Source organism: Lepidochelys kempii, chromosome 1 (assembly GCF_965140285.1).
Source record: "Lepidochelys kempii isolate rLepKem1 chromosome 1, rLepKem1.hap1, whole genome shotgun sequence".
NCBI lineage: Eukaryota > Metazoa > Chordata > Testudines > Cheloniidae > Lepidochelys > Lepidochelys kempii.
This window is the reverse complement of record NC_136380.1, coordinates 340182550-340199875: the sequence shown is the minus strand read 5'-3', so window position 1 is coordinate 340199875 and position 17326 is coordinate 340182550. Positions and strand designations below refer to the sequence as shown.

Here is a 17326-nt window from a genome sequence, read left to right as displayed (position 1 = left end):
GGTAGTTTTAAATGCTTTGAAGTTAAAATGAGAAATCTACACTAGGAGCTTGAGTAAGCATCCAGTTTCTATCTCACTGCTAATGGAAACCTAACTGTGTGTTTGAATTCTTGCCACAGCTGAAATTAAAGTCTGGTGGTAATATGTCACAAGTAGAAATTAGATTATATGAGCAATGTGCATGAGGCATTGTAATTGTATTATAAATATTAAAGCCAATGATCTTGTCTAGATTAAAACAAATGTTTACAGCTGTGTGAGTGTTGGCATTCTTCTTCTAATCTTCAAGCTTTTTTCTGGTGTGACCTGTCGTTGCTTTTGTTTCAGTAGTAGACTTCTTTGATTTACTCTTTATTGATTAGTTTTTGGTATATTCTTTGTTCAAACTGCAAATGAATACTTTTGATATTAACGATTCATAAATTTAGAATCTAATCCAAGAATTTTTTTCTTCTGTCGATGCTGATTTTCTTCCCAAAATGATTCATTTCAATAGACACAATTTTAGGTATTGGGATTTTAAAAATGTAAAAGAAATAACTGTTCTTTTGTAGATACTGTGCTATCCACACATTTGCCTAATGAGACAAACAAACAAAAAAGGCCACTCCGCCGCAGTTCAGAATATTAAAACTTATTTATGTAACTAAACAGAGAAAAGTCATTATGTTTACAAATAGTCATAAACATATATGTGATATAAATTGTTCAAATCCTTTCCTTCATTAGTAAATTGGCCCAAAAGAATCTCCTCTTTAACCCTTCCGAGCCTATGGCAGTGTGTATTTGTGTATGCTATGTATTTGTCTGCTCATCTGAAGGATGTCAGCATTTTCAGGGTTAATGGTGCCTCCAGGGGTTTTCTGGCTTTGTCAACATACTAAAAATAAATATTCTTTCCAAATTTGTGCACAGATTAATTGGATTATATATAAAAAAGTGCGTGCTCCAATTTCCCAGAAAAGAGTTAATAAATTAGGAAACATGTTTTCTTTCTCTCCTGTCCTAATTAAGAGACTCATAAGTGTGTGTTCAAAAAGTAAAGGTAAGAAAAGAATCCCTGTTAAAACACAGGAGGGTGGGTTGTTTGGTTTTTTTCATGTTGGCATCAGCCATCAAATGCTGTTGAGCATTTTCTGAATAATCATTTTAAATAGGAAGACACGTTTTCTTCTGATTTACTTAGCCAGAAGATTCACCAACAGATTTCATAAGTGCTTAGGGTCAAGATGGACAAAAATTGAAAAACTGAGTTTTGTAAACTTCTGTTAGAAGGAAATTTAATGGATAATTTTGTGTTTGTAGAAAAATATAAATTAGAAACAAATACATGATGGGATTAACTGCAAGAACTTGATAGCTAGGTTTTATACTACGTGTCTTTTTCTTTACTGCCTTATTTCTGTTGATATGTTTAGATAATACAGAATAGAGAGAGAATTGATTTTAAACTTAAAATGCAATAGATTCAACTTCATTATTTTATTTATATATATATATATATAATATATATAAAAGCCCATGGATTTTTGTTTTTCGAAGAAAGGTTTTCTATGTATAACAGCACATCAAAGAAAAGATCTTCATAATATTGTTAGGTTGTTCATTGCATGACCTATTTAGAGTACTCAGATTATTCTTGTTGTAGACTACATAATTAAATTTTAAATGGAACATGATAAAGAAATTATACTGGTGATCTCCGGAGACTTGAATACCCTATTTGGCTCTTTACAAGAGTGTAGCAAAGGCATATTTTAAAATTTAATAAAGGTCTGGCCTCATTTTTTCCTTTTAGATTTTCTAGAGCTGCTGTGCCAATCCTGTTCCAAAGCTACTTTTGCAGATCTATACTATCTACATGTTACCTGAAATAACAGATCAAAATACAGTTCTTAAAAGCATGTTTATCTTGACTTGAGAAATCCTTTATTTAAGCATGATACAGTATAGCTGATCAATCAAACTAGTCTCATAAAACCTACAGTGCCTGAATTGGTACCTGTAGAAAATTGGGCTTCATCTTGTTTAGGTAACATTTGTGTTGTCCTTAGAACTTATCAAGCAAAAGAGGCAGAGTCTTATTTTGGAGCAACAGGCATTTTGCAGTGTAGACTGCCTATTCTCAGAGCATAAATTGCACTCCATGAGGGGGTCAAAGAGACAAGACAGCACAGCCAAGGAACAAATAAGAATACTTGGCTTCCACATCTAAGGAGCCGTTCTCATCTCTAGGGTAAATAAAACATGTTTCCTAACCTTCCATGCTTTTTTTTATATATATATTTAAAGAGAAATAATCTGTATAAAATCCTATATTTTAAATATTTATCTCTTTACTATTATACTAATAACAGCTTAGGTTATTACTGCTAAAAGAAAATTTAAGATCTTATTAACTTGCTATGTTTTGTGCTGCTGGTTTAATTTTGCGTTTCATTCATCAGTACTTGGGAGAATGAAGTGAACCGGTCACTTCCTGTAGTAACCCAGGGCTCTTGTTTGCATTTCCAGAACTCCAGGGAAATGTGTAAAATGCCTGTGTAAATGAAAGTAAGAATAGATCCAAGAGCTGTTGTTGAAATTTGATCAAAATTTGAGTAAGGTTTTTTTTTATTATACTATGTTAGTAATTGGCCTCTTCAAAAAATAAACAAATAAATAAATAAAAAAAGAAAGAAGAAGAAAAGGAAAAGAAGATGTGGGGGGGGGAAGCAAAACAAACATCTGCATTAAAAATATAATAGATGTTAAAATACAAAGCACCTAAAGAAGACAGGGACCTACAGTATTAAAATACAGGCTAATAGTCTGTATGTGTGTTTAAACTATATATATATATATATATATGTGATCAGCTAAAATCAAGGTTTACAGTACATTATGACTTTGAATTTCTTGGCATGCATTTGGGATTTGTGTGTAAAATTTCCAAAGGTGCACAAGTCCCATTTTCAAAAGAGACTGGCTCATTTAGGCACAAAGTCTCACTGAGAATCAATGGGACATAGGCTACTAAGTGCCTAAGTCACTTTGACAATGGAATGTAGGCTCTGAGTATGCTGAAGTAGGCTTTTGAAAATTTTACACACAACTTCACTTTTATTGAAATATAATACAGTTAGGCTTTTATCTAAAGGGAAAAATAAAATTGACAACCCACCATATGACAGGCAAAGTGAAATCTCTTGATTGCTAACTGACAGCCATTTTTATGATACCATTGTGTTATGGAATGATCTGTCTTCCAAGGAGCTAAGTATACAAGACTTTGAAACATTGCTGCCTTGACAGACATAATCCAAGTAACTGCTTGTAAATTCTGGGTGAATTATAAAATCTGTGTGGTTATTTCACATTAGTTAATAAAACATCCATGAAGATTTTAATGAAAATATCATCATAAAAAGGAACATTTGTAATAGTAGTAGCAGAGAGTTGATTAAAGGCCTCCTTGAGATTCATATTGCCTCGCTTCCATTAATCCAAACAAAACCCGGTTTATAGGATCATCTTCATTGCGTGTCACTCCAATTGTGCCACCATGCCCTCCCTTTAAATTTTTTCACTGATTGTTAAACAGCATAAAGTTCAACCTTCTTTTCTTTAAATTCAAGATCGTCCACAACTCTGACCTTCTTTGCCATTCATGTCTCTTATCAAGACACCCAGTGCTCTGCCAGTGGTACCAGTCTTGAACACCCATTGTCCGCTTCTTCCATATATATCTCTCTGCTTTCTTCTACTCTGCCTTTACCCATGAAACCCTGTATAGAAATTGTCCCGCCAGTTATTGGGCTCAATACAGTAATTACTGGTGTAATTCAGGAGCTTGGACTAGATGCTCATGATGCCTTTAAAATCCATTAATTAGTTACAGTTTCCTTTTCCTCCTGCAAATCCCTTCTCAAGATGCCCTTCCACTCTGATAGGTCAACTATGATCTCTCGGTTGGGTGGCAGTTGGGAATAGCTGATACTGATGATTATTTTTATTTCAAATTATTTGGATCCTTTCAGTTGTTCCCATACTAGTCTCTGTGAAAACATGATCTTATTGTTTACCTCGTCCTCCTTCCCCACTATCTTCCTATTGTTTGCTTATGCTCTCTTTTTGTGTGTTATTTCAAACCACCTTTTCAATTTTAGGATGCTCAATCTGTGACACATTATAAAGGCAGGGTTTTCAGAGGTGCTCTGCACTTTCTGAAAATCCGATCCTTTTAAGACCTCTCAAATTGGGCAAACTAAAATGGAGGCTTCCAAAATCACTCATCACTTTTGGAAATCTTGTCCCTAATCTTTCGATGCCTAAGTTCCCCATTTGTGAATGGATACTTCCTTTGTCTTGTTTAGTTAGCTTTAGGGAAGAGACTGTCTATTACTGTGGATCTAAATGGCACAACGAAGCCATGATTTTGAGGGGGGGTCTCCAGGCACTACTATAATACAAATAATAAATAGTAATTTCTTTGCTATGGCAGAACACTTAAGTTGATTTATTTGAAATGTACTGTGCTTTTGAACAAATTATACCAAAGTTATCAGTTAATTTTCTGAAATTTTTCAAGTAAAGCTCCAACAACCTTAATAAGTAGGTTGAATATTTGTTTGTTCAGGTACATACTGAAACAATTTTATCTTCTTTCAAAACTATTTTTTCAGATGATGTTAGTCATGAAACACATTGATTTATGTGGTCTATGAAATTCACCATTTGTGTAATGAAAAGAGGCAATTTTCCATGGAGGAAAAAATAGTATTCTTCATAATCCATAATGTTGTGTAGGATCTGATTTAATTTCTGAAGAGGTATTTTTAAAACCTACGAAGGAAACTGTTTGCAGATTAAAATAAAAAGGACAGAGGGTGATTTACTATCCAGATAAATTTTCTAGTGATCGTTCCAGGTAAAATTTTCAAAAGTGCCAGAGTTACTTAGTGCCAGATTTAGATGCCTAAAGATGCAAATAGGCCCTTTGAGTGATCTTGAAAATTCCACTGGCACCTAACTCCCCTAAATACCTTTTAAAATCTGACACTTAGCCTCCCAACTTACTTGAAAATTTTACCTTACATCTTCAAAAGTCCTCTGACCAACAGCCTAGATGGTCATTGGCAGGTGGTGAAAGTAGTTGTTGATTCAAATGATGGGTAATTTGATAGAGTAACCGTCTCCCTTACTTGAATGAATTTGGTTTTGCATCATCTCCAAGAGTCTGGTAGGTTTTATCCACATTTTACACTTAGGGAGCCAGAGTTACATTCATTTTTATTCATCTATCCCAGACTCCTAGGTACCTTTTTAAACTTATGTTTAAAACTATAGCAATCCAAAGATGTCCAGTGCTTTGTGTGGCAGAAATGAAAAGAACTCAGCTGATTCACATTCCTGAGGGTGAATCCCAAGATGATGATTTTATTTGTACAATGCCTAAAGAGTGTGAAGTGCTTTATAGAACACATTAAATACATTGTCCTTTTTTCTAGGAGGCCTCATAGCCGAATTTTAAGGCAAGGCACTATGAATGTGAACGCTAAAAACCAGGGAGAGAAGAAAAGAGAATATTTGTGAGGATTAAAATAGTAAGACTGAGTGGTTACTTATGTACGCTTCTTAATGGTACTACTTTGTTAATGTAAATGTACACTGGGCTACGGAGAACTTTTAATGGACATGGGATTAATATTTCTTGGCTTCGCACAACAAGGGAGCCTTTTTTAAAAGGCTGAATGATAAGAGGGAAGGAGGCCTAGCAGAGTGGGATTTGGAAAGTCATTTCATGCGTAGGAAACAGCATAGAAGATGATGTGGAAAGTGAAGGGTCAATCCTTGCTCTCTCCAACTAGGCCCCCATTCAGCAGAGATCAATAGAAATACTCATGTGCTTAAAGTTAAATACATGCTTAAACACTTTGCTGAATCAGGGCCCTAGTGCTCAAGCTCACCCAGAATAGTATCCTTTAGAAACTTGGTGCTGATGATGGGGCTTGTGTGAGTAATTTTTGGGAATAATTTCAGACCTAGATATAGATTTGGAAACTAAATAATAAGGTGAATATCTGAGGTTGGCGCAGGAAAGAAGGCTAGCAATTTAGGTCAAGGAGATGATTCGTTAGTATGATTGTGTAGAGAACCTTTCATTTCTGATCTATCCCTGGTAAGAGTTTATACCAACTGATGTCTATTTGACAACCTATTTGAAATGAGTTGGTGACATCAGTCCATTTATTTACATTCGCATCACCTAACAATGGTCAGCATAGACCAGGAGTAAGGCATGTTGATGGACAAAGTGAAGAAGTTTGCATTGCCGCTCCTTGTGTAGTAGATAAACATGAGACTTCAATCTAGCCTCTTTTCTCAGCAGTGCTTTTGCTCATTTTAATGTACACAAATCAACTTTATTTATAAAGTCTAATAATTAGAGAAGCAATGTAACAATTATTTTAATTCGAAAAGATCCTGCTATGAATTATGTACAAGTCTTTAAGAATTCTAAATAAAATATTTAAAAGATCAAAAGTGTAATACTTCTCCCCAGTGTTCAAGGTTAACAGCTTATATTTCATCTACATTATATTAAAAACATATTTTTATTGGAGTCTATAAATGTTAAACGTTTTTAGGAGACAATGATCATAATGGAACTGAATGCAAAACTGTGGACAAAATTTCAAAGCAAAAATTAGTGATTTTTTTTTGCATGTTTCCGTTTTTGGATGCCAATTTGAGATACCTCTTAGCGTCAATGAGAATACTCACATGAGTAAGGGTTGCCAGGATTGGGTCCTTAGGTATCGCCACAAGAGCAAGATAACAAAGAACATAAAACAAGACAAGGTTTTAATAGGGCTAAAACGCACACATGCCAGGCCAGATCTTCAGCTGGTGGGGTAGCACTGGTGGCTGTTAAGGGTGCAACGCCATTTTAAACCAGTTGAAGGTCTGGCCCATTTTTCCTTAAATTTCCTGTGACTCCCAGTAGGCTTTGCAATAGGTGACACGCACAGCGTTTCTACCACAGCAAAATGAAAACTTTGCAATTAGATTAGTTGGGCTATCATGGAATATATTTTTCATCCAGACGTTGGAATCTTTACAAAATTAGTGTAGCTTCCTGCTGGGAATATTTATTTGTCAGCACAGGAGTTATGCTGTTTTGATCAGGTCCGAGTTACATTTGTTTTAGTTATTCTGAAGTTCATGGGAGTATACTGAGGAAGAGGCAAGAGACATGGAGGTTTGTATCTCATATGAGAACAAAGACTTTGCCACCCAACATTTACTCTGGCCTCCGCTCAACATTCCCTTCTTGAGATTTAGAGAGAGAGAGAGAAATAAAAGACGATCTGCACTTTTAGATCTCAAAACTGCAAACACTGACATGCTTAACGGGCGTCTGTTACTACTCCTGGCGGTAAGATTAAGCATGTGCATGAATGCTTGCAGCATTAATTAGTAGTCAGACCTTTCTTTCAAGGGACACCTCTTTCAAGTCAGGATAGTAAAGCAATATACACATATAAAAACTAAATATTGGTCCACATTTGATTTGGCAGCGTCCTTTGAAAAGATACTGGCTGGGATTTTTTTTTTAAATGTCTGACTAAAATTTAGGCTCCCGCGTCTGTACTGAAACCCCCCCAAAAGGGGTTTGATTTTCAAAAGCTCTGAGTCCCAGCAGCTTCAACTGAAGTCAGTGGCCGTTGCAAGCGCTCAGCGCCTCTGAATCCCAGGCCATTAATTTAGGTGACTGCTGGGGGGACTTTCAATGGCACAAATGTGAGTTAAGGGCCCAACTGCCAGTTGCACTTTTGAGAATCCCTCGGCAGGTTTGGATCCAGGAGCCTGACTTTAAGCATCCGTTTTTTAAAAATCTTGGTTGATGAAATTGGCTGCTATCGCAGGCAGGTGCTTATGCCAGCAGTGACTTTTTTGTCTCACTCAATGCTGAGTTTCGTTTCAGGATCACATGATATGAGGGACCAGAAGTTTTGCTGCTAGGAAGTTTTATTTAACAGCAATGAAATATTAGTATTCATGTCATGAATAATTGAGTCCCCAGATGTTCTCATTCTGTATCAATGACTGTGGACAATGACACTAGATAGACTGGTTTCAGAGTAGCAGCCATGTTAGTCGGTGTCCGCAAAAAGAACGAGGGGTACTTGTGGCACCTTAGAGACTAACAAATTTATTAGAGCATAAGCTTTCGTGAGCTACAGCTCACTTCAACAGATGCATGCAGTGCAAAATACAGTGGGGAGATTTTAAAAACACAGAGAACAGGAAACAATGGGTGTTACCATACACACTGAATCATCATAGAATCATAGAATATCAGGGTTGGAAGGGACCTCAGGAGGTCATCTAGTCCAACCCCCTACTCAAAGCAGGACCAATCCCCAATTAAATCATCCCAGCCAGGGCTTCGTCAAGCCTGACCTTAAAATCTTCTAAGGAAGGAGATTCTACCACCTCCCTAGGTAACGCATTCCAGTGTTTCACCACCCTCCTAGTGAAAAAGTTTTGCCTAATATCCAACCTAAACCTCCCCCACTGCAACTTGAGACCATTACTCCTTGTCCTGCCCTCTTCTACCACTGAGAATAGTCTAGAACCATCCTCTCTGGAACCACCTCTCAGGTAGTTGAAAGCAGCTATCAAATCCCCCCTCATTCTTCTCTTCTGCAGACTAAACAATCCCAGTTCCCTCAGCCTCTCCTCATAAGTCATGTGTTCCAGACCCCTAATCATTTTTGTTGCCCTTCGCTGGACTCTTTCCAATTTATCCACATCCTTCTTGTAGTGTGGGGCCCAAAACTGGACACAGTACTCCAGATGAGGCCTCACCAATGTCGAATAGAGGGGGACGATCACGTCCCTCGATCTGCTCGCTATGCCCCTACTTATACATCCCAAAATGCCATTGGCCTTCTCGGCAACAAGGGCACACTGCTGACTCATATCCAGCTTCTCGTCCACTGTCACCCCTAGGTCCTTTTCTGCAGAACTGCTGCCTATCCATTCGCTCCCTAGTCTGTAGCTGTGCATTGGGTTCTTCCATCCTAAGTGCAGGACCCTGCACTTATCCTTATTGAACCTCATCAGATTTCTTTTGGCCCAATCCTCCAATTTGTCTAGGTCCCTCTGTATCCTATCCCTGCCCTCCAACGTACCTACCACTCCTCCCAGTTTAGTATCATCTGCAAATTTGCTGAGAGTGCAACCCACACCATCCTCCAGATCATTTATGAAGATATTGAACAAAACCGGCCCCAGGACCGACCCCTGGGGCACTCCACTTGACACCGGCTGCCAACTAGACATGGAGCAATCACTACCCGTTGAGCCCGACAATCTAGCCAACTTTCTACCCACCTTATAGTGCATTCATCCAGCCCATACTTCTTTAACTTGCTGACAAGAATACTGTGGGAGACCGTGTCAAAAGCTTTGCTAAAGTCAAGAAACAATACATCCACTGCTTTCCCTTCAGTAATCTCATCATAGAAGGCGATTAGATTAGTCAGGCATGACCTTCCCTTGGTGAATCCATGCTGACTGTTCCTGATCACTTTCCTCTCATGTAAGTGCTTCAGGATTGATTCTTTGAGGACCTGCTCCATGATTTTTCTGGGGACTGAGGTGAGGCTGACTGGCCTGTAGTTCCCAGGATCCTCCTTCTTCCCTTTTTTAAAGATTGGCACTACATTAGCCTTTTTCCAGTCATCCGGGACTTCCCCCGTTTTCAAAGATAATGGTCAATGGCTCTGCAATCACAGCCGCCAATTCCTTTAGCACTCTTGGATGCAACTCGTCCGGCCCCATGGACTTGTGCACATCCAGCTTTTCTAAATAGTCCCTAACCACCTCTTTCTCCACAGAGGGCTGGCCATCTATTCCCCATGTTGTGATGCCCAGCGCAGCAGTCTGGGAGCTGACCTTGTTCGTGAAGACAGAGGCAAAAAAAGCATTGAGTACATTAGCTTTTTCCACATCCTCTGTCACTAGATTGCCTCCCTCATTCATTAAGGGGCCCACACTTTCCTTGGCTTTCTTCTTGTTGCCAACATACCTGAAGAAACCCTTCTTGTTACTCTTAACATCTCTCGCTAGCTACAGCTCCAGGTGCGATTTGACCCTCCTGATTTCATTCCTACATGCCCGAGCAATATTTTTATACTCTTCCCTGGTCATATGTCCAACCTTCCACTTCTTGTAAGCTTCTTTTTTATGTTTAAGATCCTCTAGGATTTCACCGTTAAGCCAAGCTGGTCGCCTGCCATATTTACTATTCTTTCGACTCATCGGGATGGTTTGTCCCTGTAACCTCAACAGGGATTCCTTGAAATACAGCCAGCTCTCCTGGACTCCTTTCCCTTTCATGTTAGTCCCCCAGGGGATCCTACCCATCCGTTCCCTGAGGGAGTCGAAGTCTGCTTTCCTGAAGTCCAGGGTCCGTATCCTGCTGGATAAGGAGAGTGATCAGGTAAGGTGAGCTATTACCAGCAGGAGAATGGGGGGTGGGGGGAACCTTTTGTAGTGATAATCAAGGTGGGCCATTTCCATCCGCAAAAAGAAAAGGACTACTTGTGGCACCTTAAAGACTAACTAACAAATTTATTTTAGCATTGATTATCGCTACAAAAGGTTGTGCGCCGTGCCCCCCTCCCCCCCCGCTCTCCTGCTGGTAATAGCTCACCTTACCTGATCACTCTCTTTACAGTGTGTATGGTAACACCCACTGTTTCATGTTCTCTGTGTACATAAAATCTCCCCACTGTATTTTCCACCTCATGCATCCGATGAATTGAGCTGTAGCTCACGAAAGCTTACGCTCAAATATCTTGACTCTAAGGTGCCACAAGTCCTCCTTTTCTTTTTACTAGATAGACTATGACAGCATGAATTGGTTTTGGGGTTTTTTTTTAACCTGTAAAGCAGCTGTGGCTTTTTAACTGGTTACTAGGAACTGACGTTGCAGGCAGAGCAGCTGTAAAAAGGGCCTTTTCATTTTCATGCAGAATAAGTAAAATAAAAACGACAGAAATAGCCTTTCTTCTACCTGCTCCCACCCAAACTGAAATAGCAGAGGTGTCTTTGATGTAACCATTGAATTTGTAGAGGCGCTCAAGAGAAAAAGATACTGCTGGTTAACACTGAATAACCAGAATGTAGTAATAAAAATAATTGCCTTAGCAAAGGCCACCTGCTGACTTTCTTGGGGTTTATGTCCAAAATATTGATTTTAAAAAATAGCACAGAAGGGAAGGTTTTGACCCTTAGAAGTATATGATAAAATGCAGGGAAATAATTTTGTATTTGCTTTAATAATAAGTGAAACAATACACACTAACACGTCTAAGCCTGCTAATCCTGGTCCTTACCCCTAGGGAGTGAAATAGTTAAAGAATTACTTGTACGGCACCTAATGTGCTCTGAATGCAGAATATATGCCTGGGTTGCTAAATTGTTAAATCACACTGAATAATTTCTCTAATAATAGAATAGCGACCACACCTTTCATCGCAAGGAACCATGGCTCTGTACAAAACGCAGCCAGCCTAGTGGGGGATGGTGCCTCATGCAATAGGGTCATAGCATGCCACCTAAACTGCAGAAATGGAGGGGGAATGTGGATTTGTGCTCGAGTCAAAGAAAGTTCATATGCAGTTGTCATCCTACTGGCTGAATAAAAATAAAATCAATAAATAAGTCTCTCTTATCATTAACCTCGCCTATTCAGATCTATTTTCGGAGATGCTTTTGAGTTCTTGCTTTACAGTTCTGTCTTGTGAATCTGGTCAACGTTGCCAAAGCGTATGTGAAATCAGTGTGAAGGACAGTTGCTGAGACTTTTAATCAGCATTTTAAGGCTCAGGTCTTCTTAGTTAAAGAAGCCAAGGCATGATGAAGCTCTTATTTAAATGTTTCAGTGTTGATATTTTCCCTCTATTATAGTATGGAAACTCTCTAAGGAAGCTCAGCAGTTATATGATTTGAGCAAAAAGCAAATATGCCCCCCAAAGGGATAGTAGACATGCAGAAGTGGGAGAGGAAATTCTGTAATAAAAAGGCCTTCAGTCAAACAGCAGTTATGCATCTGTCCTCTCAAAAATTGAGAGGCGGAGAAGATTGCTGTGGTTTAAAGCTGACATTGATTAGCTCTAAGTTCTGCATAAACTCGGCTTATGATTCCATTCTCTCTCCAGTGTCTCAACTTTATAGAACCATCATAAGCCTGTAATGATGTGTCTGAAAAGGGAGTGAGGGTGGCAGATGGGAAAGTTTCAATGGGAGGCAGGAGGAAGCATACTTTGGGGACTGCATAAGTTTAACTCGTGTACATTGCAACTGCTTTCAGTGGTCCTAAACAGCTATCGGAAGTGAATGAGAGAATTGGCTTCTACTTTGTCATTGCTGTGCCTTGGGAATGATTGACTTCCTTTTGTGGCTCTATCTGTTAATGTAACATAAACGGAGAGTAATTTCACATCATGAATCTGTTGCCTGATGCCAGGAACATAACTACCGTCCTTGACATCTGTCTAGTTGAAAAATCAGAACTCAGGCAGATGTTGAGAATATGGCAGTCAAATCTGGTTGGCTTTTTGGATGCATGTGTTATAATTTGGGTATTATGTAAATTACATTTTATTATAGCATACTGGCAAATTTGCAGGGTGTTAGTAACAGATGTTTCACTGTATGAAATATGTGGCAGGAGCTCTAGGTGTACAGAGGAACATACAGCAAGAACAGTTGCCAAACAGCATAAGAACAGTGGTCCATGTAATGCAGCATTCTGTCTTCTGTGGTGTCCAGTACCTGCTATCTCAGAAGATGGTGCATGAAACCCTGCAGTAGGCAGTTATGGAATAACCTGTCCACAGGGCAAGCTTCTTCCAAACCTCCATTAGTTGGAAGATGATGTATGTTCTGCAACATAAGGGTTTATGTACCTTCCAAACCCCCTGGTGGTCTACTAATCCTTACAGTTGTAACTTTGGGTGGTATCAGTATGTCCAATCCTTTATTTTTTTTTTAATCCAGTTTTTAATGGTATCCTTAGAAATGAGCTCTACAGGATAATTATGTGCAACATTTTTTTTCTTTTATAGGATTCAAGTCTGCTGCTTTTTCCATTTCCTGGAATGTCCCCTTGTTCTTGTATTACGAGAGAGAGAGAGTAGCGGAGGGACCTTTTCAAATAGTTTGGCTAGACATCAGAGTACTGTATGGACTCCGACAAAATAAGAACAAGCCCAAAACTCAATTCTCACCTAAGCAAAACCACTAAATGGGGCTGGAAAAATTCCCTTTAATTCTTTAATTCAGATCTGGAAGTGTCAAAATACAGTAAGAAGCTAATTTCAAGGGGCTGGATCATGTAGTTTAATCTATTTGTTGTGGGGTTAACAAACTAATCTTCAAAATTTCAATGTAAATTGAGTAACTTATTCAGACTGGAGCATTCAGGGGCTGGTCTATACTGTAGAATTCTGTTGACATAGGTATGTTAGTCAGGGATGGGAAGAGATGTGCTCTCTGGCTGATGTAGCTGTGCCAACAGAGGTGCCTAGTGTAGACACAGTTACATCTAGAAAGTTGCGTTTTTACTGGTATAGCTTGTTTCAGTTGTGGGGTGTGATTTTACTATACTAGTACAAAGCACAGCTGTGCTGGTATAGCTGCCTCCAAACGAGGAGTCCGTTGCCGAAATAGCATACCGATATTCCTGTATTGGTAAAGCGTTTGTGTAGACGTGACCTGAGCCGTGCCCTCTGCTTTTCCTGTTGTCCCATTCTTTTGACAAGGAACTAGTCTTGAAGCAGTGGAGGTGGTTTAAAATGTTGGTGTTTATATGTTAATGGTGACACAGGGAAACACAGTATTGTGACATCCAAACCTACTGTCATTTGCAGAGTAAAAATCCTAACCAAGTAACGCACATTCAGGCCATATTAGCTTCAGCTCTAGAGTTTCTATGTGGCAGCAAGTGAGGCTAGCAACATCCTGCACAGGCTGTCCCTGCACTTGATGTGGTCCAGGGTTTTCCCAAGTTGGTGGAGCATGCCTCTACTATTACACCATGGATCTGCTGCACATACCTCCGGTAAGGTTTTTAGTTAAGCAAACAGAATTGTTCTGCTGAATTATATATGTAATGGGCTAAGGCAGACTTAAGGGTGTTCTTTAGAGTCAGAAGATGGCTGGGATTCTGATGTACTTTTAGACCATTTTAATTAGTACACACTAAGAAAACAGTATTTTGCCCATCCTCCTTTCTCCTAGCAATGGCACTGTGACCACCTTCTTTTATGGAATTAACCACACCTCAGGAGTCTGCTGGAAATTTGTTGTATTTATTTATTGAGGGGGTTGGCATTTCTGGTTCTGCTGTCGTAGAGACCCTGGACTGGAACAAATGTAAAATAATGATAGAAAAAGAACATACAAACACCTCTGAACTTTGCAGTTCTGATGAGGTTCTGAACTTCACCACCAGATTTACTCCTAAAGTGAGCTGATCAAAAATGTGGTCAGAATCTCCCAGAGTTTCCATGGAGTATAGATTTGGATTTGATGTGTGGGCTTGGGTCCAATTCTTCGTGTTAAAAATCAAATTGTAACTCAATATCTACAACCTTCAAGAAGCTCAATTTTTTGATGATTTCTAGAAATTGGCAATGATTCTTGGTGCTTCTGAATACATTCAACTGTCCCTGTCTGCTATTAGGGTCACACATGGTAAACTTTACATATTTTGTATGTAAATATGTCATTGACGGAGCATTGATCCTTGCAAGGAGCATTGTCCAGAAATGCAGAAGGCCCGTACTGAAACAAAAATGAAATAAAAAGACAATCCAGAATAGATATCCACATTTATCTTTTTGATAGCACAAAAGAAGAAAAAAGAAACATTGAACTTCTTAAGGACAGGGAAACCTTTATCCTGTTTTTCTGCTAGACTTTATACTAGTTGTTTGTTTTTGTTTTTGTTTTGTTTTTTACTCTCAAAACTGTGTGGCGCTTTTAAAGTGTTTGTTTTTATTTCTAAAATATAGAACTACAGTAATGTCCTGAGAACATTTGTGCACCACCCCTCAATATACTTACTTGGACATCAATGTGGAGTCATTTTGCAGTACACGATACATAGAGGAAGACATTTGCCCTGCTTCCAGGGGCTTACACTCTATATAGCCACAATGGCCGGTGCAACACTATGATGTCATCAATCATTCCTCCCCAGCAGGAGCCAAAGATTTATGATGCACAGCTGCTCCTCGTCCCCAAGAACTCTACCATGCAGACTGCCACAGGATCAGTGCTGGTGGCTCCCTTCCCACGTACTCACACAGAACCCCGTGGAAAAGTTGGGAGATGCTGTGAAAGCTAACTCTGCACAAATGAATAAACACCACCTAAGCAACCCACGGTCAACCAGGGTGTAAAATGTGCTGAGACTGGGAGAGATGAGGAGTAGAGTCCGCTATCTAATTCACTATGGACATCCCCATGCAGACCTTGCTGCATCTGGCAGTCAGGCACTACAGTGCTGCACAGTACATTTCAGATACATAATACACCGATTTTTCCATAGGGGATTAGCACTGTTTTCAGTTATGCATGATCATGTCAAAGGTGATTCGCTCACTTTCTGCAACATTCTCATCTCCGATCCATGCAGTGGATTTGAGTGTCTCCTCTTCCTACATGGACAGAGCTCCCACTTCTGCCAGAAAGAAAGCTGTGTATCAAAGATGGGAGGGTCCGTATTGTTATGGGAGTAGAATTTTCCTCTGAGTTCTTTCTGTTCATAAATTCTACCCTACATGCTCTCCCAAAACACAGCATCAACAACAAATCTCCTCCTTTACTGGTATTTCCTTTTGAGACATCATTCCCTTGTTTATCAGCTATTCAGTACACATTTTGGGATACTGAAACTCGATAACTGAAATACGATTTTTATAATGAAAAACCCCTGAGGGAAGCATGCAAATATACTGTAGAAAGCTATTGACATATTGTGCTCTATTCCCAGTGAGTGTATTAACATTTTCTAACAGAAAACAATATTAAAAATAAAATAATGCATGAGTGCGAATTCATGGGTCCTGAAGATAACATTGAAGTTATGATTGAAAACTACACACACACATTAACATGGTCCCCAGTGATGTATCAAGTTGAGACCTGGCCGTATTATAAAAACCTACCGCTATTGCCTGATCTGAGAGAATGTCTGACTGCTCCCCTGTTCTCAATAAAGTTTGTAACCATTTGAACTACCTACATGGGGAAAGGGGAATTCCACAGCTACAGATTGCACTTGGCTTCTGGTAAAAGGAGCTATTGATGGAGGGGTCCATGCTTGAAGGTTATGTTGTCGCCTGTGTAGGAGGAATGCAGGTGTGATTGTGATATGTAAATTATTTTAGACTCCTTCCAGAGGATTTAAATACATCTAGAATCCATCTAAAGGATTTAAAATAAAATGTAATTTAAAGTATGGAAGAAAGCTAACCTGCTCACACAGAGGATGCATCAATTAAAAGCATGTAACAAGAAAACAAGCACTGTGATCTATTCAAATAGAACTTCCCATGATAAAACCTGTAATTGCTTTAAACTTTTAAAATCTATATCTCTGCTCTCATCTCATCCTACGCACTCTGATATTCCTTATGTTCCTCACTCTCTTTTCTCAGAATGACTCTCCATATCCTTCTCCCACTCCCAGCCTTGGTCCTTCTTTCACCCTCTACACTTGGCACAGCCTTCCACTTCCCAAACATCAACCTACCCCTACCCCTCTCTCTCTCCCTCCCACAGCCTCCTTGAGTCTCACTTCTTTCTTCAAATTCCTCTCTGCTGATGTCCCCACCTAAGTCTTCATGTTTCATAGGCCTAAACAAGACCCTAGAGATGAACATTCTTGAACCTTGGCTCCAGATTCAGAAAAAATGTCAAATAGGTAAAACGCAATGATGCTATGCCCAAGATCTACTGAGATCCATCTTAAGATAATATAAATATCCAATACAAGAATACGTGCAGGAGGTTTGAAGGCTTCTGCATCACCAACCTGCTTTCTAGATCCTCTTTATTCGTTTCAAATATTTTTTTTTAATGTAAGAGCTTAATTGACACACATCTTTCAAATGCGTATGCCAACTCGGCTTTGCGGTTGTCAAAAAAATGTTTCCTTTTAGATCATGACCGATTATTACATTAATCTTTTGTAACCTGTGAAGGGAAAATGCTGAAGTAAGATGTTCAAATCCACCACAAGAACTAGGAATGTGTG

The 17326-nt window shown here is 39.1% G+C and overlaps 1 protein-coding gene and 1 long non-coding RNA gene across 6 annotated transcripts in view; both read left to right on the top strand.

Annotated features, from left to right (window-relative positions):
- Nucleotides 1-17326, top strand: part of CELF2 (CUGBP Elav-like family member 2) — a 713903-nt gene that overhangs the window by 342499 nt on the left and 354078 nt on the right. The gene's annotated exons all lie outside the window — the stretch shown is intronic.
- LOC140905439 (uncharacterized) lies at nt 4579-16425 on the top strand. The gene is made up of 3 exons (XR_012156852.1): nt 4579-5585; nt 13128-14122; nt 15078-16425. It is a non-coding gene; the product is annotated as an uncharacterized LOC140905439 (long non-coding RNA).